We start from the raw sequence: 11,419 nt of genomic DNA, 5'->3' as shown, positions 1-11,419 counted from the left end.
CTGCCTACCTGTGATCTCTGTCTGTCAAATAAATAAATAAAATCTTTAAAAAAAAAAAAAACATTCCTCACACTCTCCCTACTTCCAATCACGACCCCTCTTCAGAAGACTCTAGTGCCACCAATCAATTCTGGTCACCTTGGGCTGATCTGACTTTTGCCAGATTCCCCCAGCTTTCCTTTTGGTCTGTCAAGGCCCAGACCCAAACAGGTACTAGCTGCATCTTGGAGCGGAAGGGTCAAAGGAGGCCTCCCAGACAAGCATTCTGTTGGGCCCCAAAGCCCAGCACAGTTCTTTCCTTCAGCTCTGGACTCCACTGGCTCTCTGGCACCCCGACCCTGGAGAGCCTACAGCCCCCACAAGCAGTTTGCAGCGTCCACAGTGAACCCCCCACCCCACCTCCTGCATGTGTCTCATGCTCCCCTTCTAATAGGAAATGTATCCCTTCATCCCCAAGAGTCTAAGAATAGAACTTGCTACAGTTCTAGGTAATAAGAATCACATCAAGAGTAATCATCTAGGGCGCCTGGTGGCTCAGTGGGTTAAAACCTCTGCCTTCGGCTCGGGTCATGATCCCAGGGTCCTAGGATCAGGCCCCACATCGGGCTCTCTCCTCAGCGGGGAGCCTGCTTCCCCGACCCCTCTCTGCCTGCCTCTCTGCCTACTTGTGATCTCTGTCTGTCAAATAAATAAATAAATCTTTAAAAAAAAAAAAAAAAAAGAGTAATCATCTATGGGCGCCTGGGTGGCTCAGTGGGTTAAAGCCTCTGCCTTCGGCTCAGGTCATGATCCCAGGGTCCTGGGATCGAGCCCCGCATCGGGCTCTCTGCTCAGCGGGGAGCCTGCTTCCTCCTCTCTCTCTCTCTCTCTCTGCCTGCCTCTTCATCTGCTTATGATCTCTGTCTGTCAAATAAATAAATAAATAAATAAATAAATAAATAAATCTTTAAAAAAAAAAAAAAAGAGTAATCATCTAATTGTCCTTTGTAAATGCCCCTGCGTGGTGGGCAAGGCTCCTTCTCACCATGACCCCTTTGGAGCCACTCAACATTCCTAAGGAGGCTCTCGGAGAATTCCATGACTTGCTCAAGGTCACACACTTTGTAAGGATGGCCTGGGGGCAGGAGAGGCTGGTGAACACTCTGTCCTTGGGGGAAGTAGGCTAGGGCATCTCAGAAGGAATGGAGGTGCCCTCATGGTGCAGAAGAGGCAAGCGTCCCCTGCGCTCTTGTCCATGGGCACAGGCCGGCCCTGAGCAACCCCGTCCGGCTCCATTCACAAACGCCTACGGGAAGGGCAAATTCGAGGCTAGCCTACCACCTCGGCGGGGCGCTGCCCAGGAGGGCCCCTCGGCTGCCTCACCTATAAGGGGAGATGCCTAGGCTCGACCCCTGAGGTTTTTTCCATCAAAGTCTTTTTCTCTTTCCTTGTTTATAAAAGACACGTATGAAAACTCAAATGATACAAAAATGAGTCGTGGTGAAAGAGTAAAGCTCCTTTTTCAATCCCCCACCTCCAAAACCACAGGTAAACCCTTGTTAACAATTTGGTGAGGATCCTTTGCAGACTTTGTTTCTACGTGTCTACAATCGTTTGTGAGTTACATGTTTACACACATGGATTCACACACACAGCCAGATCCAGGATTTTTTTTCCTAATAGGGTGTCTTACTACTCCGTGTTCTATAACTTGCTTTTCCACTTAACAAGCACAGTGGGCATCTCTCCATACCCGTGCATATGGAGCTGTCTCTCCTACTTCACAGCTGCTCCACATTCTAGTGAATGGAGGCCCCAGAATTTATGCAAACGGTTCCCTAATAGTGGGCCTTTGGGCCATTTGCTTTTCACAGCAATGAGCCCCGTGCACTTATAGTTCCGTGCGCCTGCGTATGTCAGTAGATTGGGGTCCCAGAAGTGGGTTAGCTGCTGGAGGGCCTGCCAAATTCCCTCCAAAGAGCTGTACCCCTCAAAGCGCACCCCGACAGCTTGAGAGAGCACTGGGCTCCCTTCCCTCGCGGCGGACAATCTCGAAGGCTACGTCTGCTCTAAGGTCTATATCTTCAACTCTGAGCCCTGTTGAGGTGCCTCTGAGCTGCCCATTGAGGAACCCCCAGGGTGGCCAATAGGGACAAGGGCCTTGGGGACAAAATAAATAAATAAAAACAAAATAAAAACCCGAGTCCTCCCTGGACAAGGCTCCAGGCACACAGAGCAGACTGTGGGCGAGCAGAGGGACTAGCCAAGCTGTTTTCCTGGCTAGGTGGGGTAGCTTGGAGCAGGCCTGGTTCCCCCAAGGGAAGCTCCCAGGGAAATCTGCAAAGGTGTGCAGTCCTCAGCCAGAAGTCCTCTGCCAGCCTAGCCTTGGGCACAGAGGGCTGAAGCCAGCAGAGCCAGGAGGTCAGAAGCAGGAATGCAAGGGAGCAGTAGGCCTTGTCTTTCTCCTTAGCTTCCATCCCTGAGTGTTTGGACACACTCTGTCTGGGACTGAGAGGGCCTTTCCCACCTCCCAGCTCAAGCCAACAGGGTTCCCTGACCTAGAAAACCCCTCCCTGGTAGAAATCCTCTCACCCTGAGACAGCCCAAGCAGTGTGGGGGATGCCCGGGCCCCCACAGCTCCCCCCCAACGTCCAGCCGTGCTGGGCACCACAGAGCTCTGAACATGCCTCTGCCAGGGAGGTGGGCTGGGGGTCTGCTGGGCCAATGTGGGCTGGGAAATTCAGGTCGGAGTCAAGCTCTTACCATGGCTGTGTCCTTTTTCCTTCTGGCCACTTGCTGCCCTACAGACACCTCCAACTGGGGCAGGCTCCCAGCCCCACCAAGCTGCTTGAGACAACTTTGCTGTCACTAACTTCCTGCCTGGGGACCACATGGCCTCTTCTCACCCTGGGACTCACTTCCTGTTGATTGCCAGCTCCATAGCAGAGAGAGCCAGGAGAACCTGCTCTGCCCCCCACCTGCTCTGATCAAGCATCCCTCCCAGGCCCACCCCGGAGGACCCCGGTCTGCAGTAGCACGAGGCCCACCCCCCCCTTCCAGAGGTGGGCAAATGAGAAGGGAAGCGCTCTGCACAGCTCCCGCCCCAGGCTTAGCTCAGCATGCTGAAGTACCCCCTCCCCTCCTGCCCACCCTTCCTCTCCTCCCAACTGAGCCACTCTCTCTGGTTCTAGATGACCTTGTGTTAGCCAAAGTTCTGGGATTGGGGAAGCTGCTGATTCCCACCCAGGCCAGCCCTTGATCCAACTTATCCCTCAAGAACCCTCCCACCCTGGGGTGGCTGGCTGGCTCGTTGGTGGAGCATGTGACCCTTGATCTCCGGGTTTTAAGTTTGAGCCCCACACTGGGTATAGTGACTACTTACAAATGAAATCTTAAAAAAAAAAAAAAAAAGAAAGAAAGAAAGGAAGGAAAAAAAGAAGACACACACACCTCCTCCACCCTGCCCCAGCCAGCCCTGGACCCTCACTGGCTCCCTCTCTGGGGCCCAGGCAACTGAGCAGGTTGAATCCACCTATAAGAAACCATTGAGATGAAGGAAGGAGGACCACAGGCAAACGGACTGAAGTGACTGTCCACATCTCTCAGGGGGGCTGGTTGCACCCTGAAAGGGGCATCTTTGATGAGAACAGCCTAATCCACGCAAGGAAGCTACGAGGAGAGCCAGGTCTGCACCCTTCTGCCCCTACCTCCACGCCTTCCTCCCAGCCACATCCTGGTCCCCGTCATCCTTGGCCCGTCCACTCCCGGTGGGAGGGACTTTGCTTTCTCAGCAGGAACAGGGTGCCCGGCAGGCGCTCAGCATCCACTGCTGATCCCTGAGTGCCAAGCCTCGATTAAGACCCACAAAACCTTGCTCATGGGCACAGAGGGAGCTTCAACTTAGTTGCATGTCAGAAGCAACTGTTTAAAATTCTGTTTTTGTTGGCTTTTATTTTTCAGTTGCCTCGAAAGGAGACAGAGCATACCCTGAAATATTCATTTTTCGCCATGGGAGTAGGGGAAGCCGCAGAAGTCCCTGGCCCTTCTAGAAGCCACCACCAGCAGCTGAAGGTGACAATTTCAACCTTCTCTGCTTCTCACCTGTGAGGCTGGGGGGACGGGGCAGCAGGGGTGGTAGAACAGGAATGGCGGCCGTGAGCGCCCCTCTCTCCCCTGGGAGTAGAGCTGGAGGGGAGCGACATATTTGGGTAAAGCCTGATCCTATTGCCCTCTGTGCGCCTACCCATGGCTGGTTTGCCCCATTCTGGATCTTCAGACCCTGCCCACCACCTCCTGGGGTCCCTCAGGATTCGATGACCTTTACCTTCTGTCCAGACAAGACCCCTCCATCCTGGGACGACCACCTCTTGCTTCTCTGTTGCCTGCCACCCCCCACCTCGGCTCCCGAATGAGTGGCTCCTTCCAAGCTGGTGAAGGTAGCAGTCATCCCCTGGGGGCAGTTTTGCTTCGGTTGTGTGTCTGAGACACTTCTGGAGGTCACGCTGGGGTGGGGAGACTGCTGGCTTCCAGGGGACAGGGGTCGGGGCTGCTGAACCCCACCCTAGAACAGGGCTGCGACCACAACCGAGAATGATTCGGCCCAAGATGTCAATAGTGCTGTTGTGGAAAAACCTGGGGCTGAAGGTCGGTGCACTGACCAGAGGCTGCCTTTCTCTAAGAACCTTTTTTAAAAAAAAAAACTTAAAAAGAAGTATTGCGGTAAAATATACATATTATTTGCCATTTTAACCATTTCCAAGTGTACAATTGAGTGGCATTAAGTATCCCTACCGTACAACTGTCCCCACCATCCACTTTCAGAACTTTCTTGTCACCTCAGACTGAAACTCTGTCCCCTCTTCATATTAACTCCCCATTCCCCTGGCCCCTGGCTCCCGGTCACCACCCTTCTGCTTTCTGTCTTCTCAGGATGTCTGAAAGTCTGCCTGTCTCCACACACACGCGCTCTCTCTCTCTCTGTCTGTCTCTCTCTCTCACTCTCTCTCTCTCTCTCTCTCTCTCTCACACACACACACACACACACACACACAGGCTCACACCCCTGGGGAGGGAGGCATTTGCTAGGCTCCGCCCCTAGGCCCCGCCCCCCAGCCCCCAGTCTGGCACCGAGGAAGTGGGAGTAAAGTCCACTCCAGTGGTCACTGAATCCCCAGCCCACTGCAGGTGACGTTTGCTTACAGAGCTTTTCACACCCTGTCTCACTACAGCGCTCCTCCACTGAGCCCCCTTACTCCCTGCCTGTCTCCCTCCTGGACTTGTGAGCTTTGCCTGACCTGGGTTTCTGTTTGTCTCCCTTCCAACCACTCCACCCACAGCACAGCACCCACATAAATACGCGTATACATTAATCAATGTAATTATCACGACTGTCCGGATTCTGGATTCGTAGTGTTACCCACACTTTTCAGAGGAAAAGGCTCCAAGGCTTGCCTCAAGTCACATGCCTTCTTTTAAGTGGTAAAGCTTCCAGAATGACCCAGGTACAAGAGAGGCATTTGAAAGCTGGCTCCTTCTTTGGGTTGAGTCTCTGGAAAAACCCAACCTCAAATCCCAAGGGTTCCAAGGAGGAAAAGGAGGCTTTGATGTGCCTAAGCAGGGCCAGGGAAAAGCTGCCCGCTGCTTCCCTGACAGCAGCCATTGTGGGGACAAGCCAGAGGCAAAGCGAGAAGCAATCCTCGGTGATGAACCTGTCCAGGCCTCAGCCCCTATCCTCCTCGCCCTTTGCTGGAAATCTGGCTCAGACCCCAGAACTCCCACCGCTCCCTCTCCAGGTGAGGCCTGGGCTCCCCAAGTGGGTCAGAGTGCTGAAGCTCCAAATAAGGAAGTGATTTCTCAGAGGCCCTTTATTATAATAATAATATTTACACATAAAAAATTAAAACCTGGCAAATAAGAGATGAGGGAAATAATACAAAGGAGACAAGGCCCAGACATCTGTGGTGAAAGGAGCCCATTTGCTGGTGGCAGCCCAGGCACAGGGACCAGCGGTGTGCAGGCACACCTGGGCCCAGGTGTGGAGGGGGCAGGCCCAGGGCACAGCCTCTCTTACTGGAAGTCCCTGGAGGTCTGAACCAGGGTCCCAGGCTGGCTCTGGGCACCTGCCTCGCTCTCCCCTGAGGTGTGGGAGGCCAGGGGCTGTGGCTAGAAGGGGCCTTTTCCGCCGCACTGCAGCGCAGTGCTGGGGAGGGAGGCCCAGAGGCCGGCAGATGTGGGCAGCCCCTCCCACCCCATGTTACCGCCATTGTGCCTTTAAGGCCCTTGGCAGCACCAGCTCCGTGCCAGCCGGGAACCCTGGCATCCGGCCAGCCTTGGCCTCTTGGTTAAAGACACACAGTCACACACAGACACACAGGGGTGCGCCCCCTCCCGGAGACACAGCCCAGCAGATGTGCAGGGATGTGGCAGAGATGTGCCCACAAAAACACACTGACGGTCCCCCTTTCCTCACAACTGCAGGCCCACCAGCCCCCGACCAAGCAATGGGTTTTCCCAGGTTGACTCTAGCTTCAGCGAACAGCGGGGCAGCCCGTCCCACAGGCACTGGTGCCAGGCCCGCGCTCCCCCCCTCCCCTCTGCTCCAGGCCTTCCTGCAGCCCCTTCTGCCGGCAGCCTGGCATCTGATTGGCCGGAAGTGGCCTTGAGGCAGACAGAACTGGAGAGGGCCACCCCGTGCCAGCTCCCAAGAGAGGTCCTCAAAGCGTCCCTGCTCAGCCTACCCAGGGTGAATGGAGTCAGGCTCCAAGACTTTGGAACGAGGACCTCCGATTTCCTTTTCCCTGGTGGAGCAGCTAAAAGGGCCACCAGGGGGATGAAGGGACAGCAGAACCAGAAGCCAAAGAGGGCCAACTTTGGAGAGCTTGGGCCTGCCCTATGGGTCTCACCATTTTCCTCACCACCAGGGCGGGGAGCTCTCTTCCCTCCCTCCTCCTAGAGATCCCTCTACCATGTATGTGTGTGCCAGAGACAGACAGACAGACACTGATTCCAGGAGAGAACTTCGGGGCCCAGGAGAGCCTCAGAGGTCAGGCAGTCCATGCTCCTGCTGGCCATGGCAGGTGGACACAAGAACCAATGTGCCTGCTGGTGGCCGAGCCACTCCGGGTTCTGCCTCCAGCTGGGACACCTGTCCACCTGGAAGAGGGCCTGGCTGTGCTCTTTGAAGTCAGCCTCAAAGGATTTCAGGAGGAGCTGGAGGCTCCCTCTGAAAAGCCATTCTGTATAGGAGATCCATACATTTAAGTAAATCCCTTTTGAAATGATTCCTATTTTCAACCTCTACCATCCATGCCTGGGGTTTGGTAAGAAGGAAACCCACCATGGGAAATAGGGCTTTCTTTTCTATGCTTCACGTACCTCTCTGAAGCTTCAAATGGGTATCTCCCCACCCTGCCGCGCCCCACTGGGGCACACTCCCTCTGCCCCACCCCACAATGTGATTTCAGAGCTTTAATCCTATCCCCTCCAGCCTCTGTCTCTCCGGACCAGAGAGCCATAATCTCTTTCGTCTGTCCTCACTTCGCAGCACCACCTTCCCCTTAATCAAGCTAGCTGCTGGGCTCTGGAGCTTTTCCAGTTCGATTATATCTTTCTCAAGGTGGCAGGACCAAAAGGCACCCAATTCTCCAGGCGAGGATGATGAAAGAAAAGCAGCGTCAACAGCTCTGTCCAGATGCACCTGCCGGCGAGTCCCCGCCGCATGGGAATGGTGCAGGTGCAGCTCGGGCTCTAGAGAAGGCCATGGGCAACTAGGAAGCCCAGGGAGGCCAGACCTGGGGAAGTGCGTGACTTTCCCTGGAGGTGGCCCTGTAATGTGACTCCAAGGAAGGGACCAGGGAGGGATGAAAAGCAATAGGGATTTCTGGAAAAACAAAATGGAGATGCTGGGATCTCACTGAGCTGCTCCCCTACTAAGACCAGCTAGAGTGGCCTCCCAAAAGGGCCGCTGCCAAATCTGCTCTCTTCCAGAAGTCTCTGTCTCTGACAGCAACACTGACGCCATCCCTGGGGCCTGAAACATCTCCTTCCTCCCCTTGCTCTCCCCGCTCTGTGGCCGCCAGCAGCCCAGGCCCTGCCAATTCTGTCCCCCATGGCCTCCCCCCAGCAGGCTCTGGAGGTGATTTCTGGCACCACCCCACTCTCCTATCTCCCTGCTTCCTCTCGTGCTCGACCCACAGCACTCACAGATGCCAGGCCCAGTTTCCCTAAACATGACTCCCATCACTTCACGCTCCCACCCCCTCAGAAACCTTCCAGATAAACACATTTCAGAGACGATAAAGTGTAAACCTCACAGGCCGCCCGCAGAGACCTCTCCACCCAAGGTCTAATGTGTTCATACGTGAAACCCTCAGGTGCTCAGCCACACCTGTCAGCACGCAGTCCCCCCCCCCCCCCGTGCACATTTGCCCCCCCCCACCCCTCCGTTCAGGAAGGTTCCAGGTGGGAAAGTCTCCCACTTTGCCCTGGACTTTGAAACATGACACCTCCACCCCACACCCCTCAACATGTCTTTGGCACTTGAAGACCAGCCCAGCAGCCAGCCTCTCGGTACTGGATGCCACTGGTGAGTGCTGCTTTGACCAATCAGGTGCAGGAATGGGCTGATCAGTCTGCAGGGCTCAGTTACAAGAGAGGTTGGGAACCTCGTAAGACAAGTGACAGACCTGCTTTCCTCACACATTCGAACACGTGAGCAGAGGGGCGCCAGCAGTGACCACACAGGCTCACAGGTAAGGGGGCCCTCGGAGGGGCTGGCGGCTAGGGTTGGGAGATACTCTTTCTGGAAATTTTGTGCATAAAAACCGGGGGGCACCAAGTCCATGAATCGAGGTTCCAGGGATTGTTGAAGGAATCATTCTGGCCTGGAAACGAAGATGGGATCTGGGCTCTGTCTTAATTTGGGAGACAAATTGAAAGTTCCTATTAGGCTAGCCAATGAGCCCATAGAGTCAACTCCCCACAGCTGAGTTAAACTGTCCCCAGCTGGCTTAAGCTGCAGCTGAATGGCTCCCTAACTTCCCGGTTTATACCCCAAGTCTTCTGCTCTGAAGAGGGGCAGCTTTGCCCTCTTGAACTCATTTGGGCATTGTGACAGAGACTTAGCCTCCAACGTGGAGTGAGTAATGCTGGCTTTGGGCTGGCCTGAGCTCAGCCCCTGCTCCCAGCACCCCTTCCCCCTTCCCCTCCCCCTCCGGGTTATTCTTAGCAAGAGGTGACCTCAGAATGCTCCCACTGAGCAAAAATAACCCTGGAGGAAGTTGGTGAGTATAAATCTTCAATGAATAAATACATATAGCTAGCAAACAGGGTACGGCACCCCAAAGGGCTGGTCACCCCGCCAGGGTCTGGTGGGCAAGGGCAGAGACTGTCCCTCCTGATGCCCCCGTTGTAACCAGCATGAAAGACAAAGGTGGTGGCAGGGCTGCCTGGGCTTGTGACCAGGCAGGACCCAGCTTCGGCCGCCCTCACTTGTTACGTCCTCAGGAGTTGGTGAACAGAAAGATGCCTCTTCCTCTCACCCTGGCGCTCACACCCACACAGAGGCTCACACTCTCTGGCCAGCAGAAACCAGCCGTGCACACTGCTGTCCCTCCTCCCCATCATGGGCACCAGCCAGCCCACAGGCCCTGAGCCCAGGTGCCGGGCTCCCTTCCTAAGCCCCGCCCAGCCCTGCACCAGCTTCCTGTTTCCTGTCGCCAGCTCCGCCAGCTCCGCTCAAGCATCCTGGCTCGGAGGCCAGCGCCGCGGACGGCCGCCGCTGCCTGCTTTGAACGGGCCCAACTCTCACTCCTCAGCCCACCGCAGCCTTCCCCGCTTGCCCACAGGCTCCCTGGTACTTAGGTCAATCACCTATAATCCTATTATATACATGACTTCTGTTTCCACTGTACGCTCTTTGGACTGGGTCTACACTTCTTTCCAACAGCCCTGCATTCGCGTGTTAACTTAAAGGGGATTCTGGACACCCAGGCTTCCAGAGCACGTGACTGGAGTGGTGAGGAGGAACGAGCCCTGAGGGCTCTGCAGGGTGGGACACGTGGAGTCCAAATCCCAGTTGGCCTCTCTGAACCTCTGTCTCTTCATCTGAATGTGGGCGTGGTGATGAGAGGCCCCGCCTACTTCCCCACAGGGAGGTTATTCTTGCCGAAAGCCGCCCCTGTAGGCCATAAAGTGCTACGAGATTCTGAGATTCTGAGGCTTTATTCGTGGTCTCTGGCCTCAGTGAGTGGGCAGACAGTGCAGGGTGGGGTGGCAGTCAGCGTCAAATCTAGTGGAAGGGACAGGCTCTCTCTGTGCGCTTCCTAACTACCTGGTGTGAAAGGCCAGGTTTCAGCTGTAGTTTTCTTAGTTCTCACTCCCTCAAGAAAGGATCCTTTGGTAAAATACAAAATCATGCACATGGATGTGGTGACAGTATCAAACTGACGTAAAAGTTTCAAATGACTTATTCTCCCATCCTATCAAGACACCTGTAGCAGGTCAAAGACCAGAGCCGTCCAAGCACGTGATCAGTGGGCTTAGTATCTCCTCTTTTATTCCTTAGTGTTCGTTTTGATTAATTTTATAAGCAGCTCAGGAGAGAGAGGGTCCCAGTGGCTGAGGTGGGCTTCACTTGCGAGACGGGCTCAGATGGTTTGGAACGGTGGAGCAGGGAGGGAGAAGGGCAGGCTGGACGAGTATGCGAGGTAGCGGAAGACTCGTGCCTGGTGTGTTCCGGGGGCAGGGAGAAGTCAGGATTTCTATCATAAAAGCTGTGGATACTGAGGCCCGGAGCAGGGGCAGGAGAGATCATGTGGGAAGGGGTCATTTAGAATATTCCAGACCTTGTCTCATAAGAAATGGGGTCCCTGGGAGCGCCTGGGTGGCTTGGTCAGTTAGGCATCTGCCTTCAGCTCAGGTCATGATCTCGGGGTCCTGGGACTGAGCCCCCATGTTGGGCTCCCTGCTTGGCAGGGACTCTGCTTCTCCTTCTCCCTCTACCCCTCCCTCTCCCTGCTCATGCTCTCTCTCAAATAAATAAGTAAAATCTTTTTTAAAAAAGATTTTATTTATTTATTTGAGAGAGAGAATGAGAGGAGAGTGCAAGAAAGTGGGGAGAGTCAGAGGAAGAAGGAGACACCCTGCTGAGCTGGGAGCCCGATGCGGGACTCAATCCTGGGACTCCAGGATCATGACCTGAGCCGAAGGCAGTCCCTTAACCAAATGAGCCACCCAGGTGCCCCAATAAGTAAAATATTAAAAAAAAAAAAAAAAAAGAAAAGAAAAGAAAAAAGAAATGGGGTCCCTCCCTAGGGATTCTTGAACAGAAATGTATCGTGAGCACTATTTAGCGTAAATGAACATGGCCCTCCTCTCTCTAGCACACCAGGGTGAAAAGTAAGTCTTATTTATTGGCCTCCTCAGCCTGGTAGGTGCTCAC

General features: G+C 54.5%; 1 protein-coding gene across 1 annotated transcript in view; it reads right to left on the bottom strand.

Annotated features, from left to right (window-relative positions):
- Positions 1-11,419, bottom strand: part of LOC111154048 (DNA methyltransferase 3 alpha) — a 70,571-nt gene that overhangs the window by 43,760 nt on the left and 15,392 nt on the right. The window lies entirely within an intron of this gene.

The sequence above is a fragment of the Enhydra lutris genome, unplaced genomic scaffold (genome assembly GCF_002288905.1).
Source record: "Enhydra lutris kenyoni isolate GAN:26980312 unplaced genomic scaffold, ASM228890v2 scaffoldscaffold35, whole genome shotgun sequence".
NCBI lineage: Eukaryota > Metazoa > Chordata > Mammalia > Carnivora > Mustelidae > Enhydra > Enhydra lutris.
This window is presented reverse-complemented; position numbering and strand designations above follow the sequence as displayed.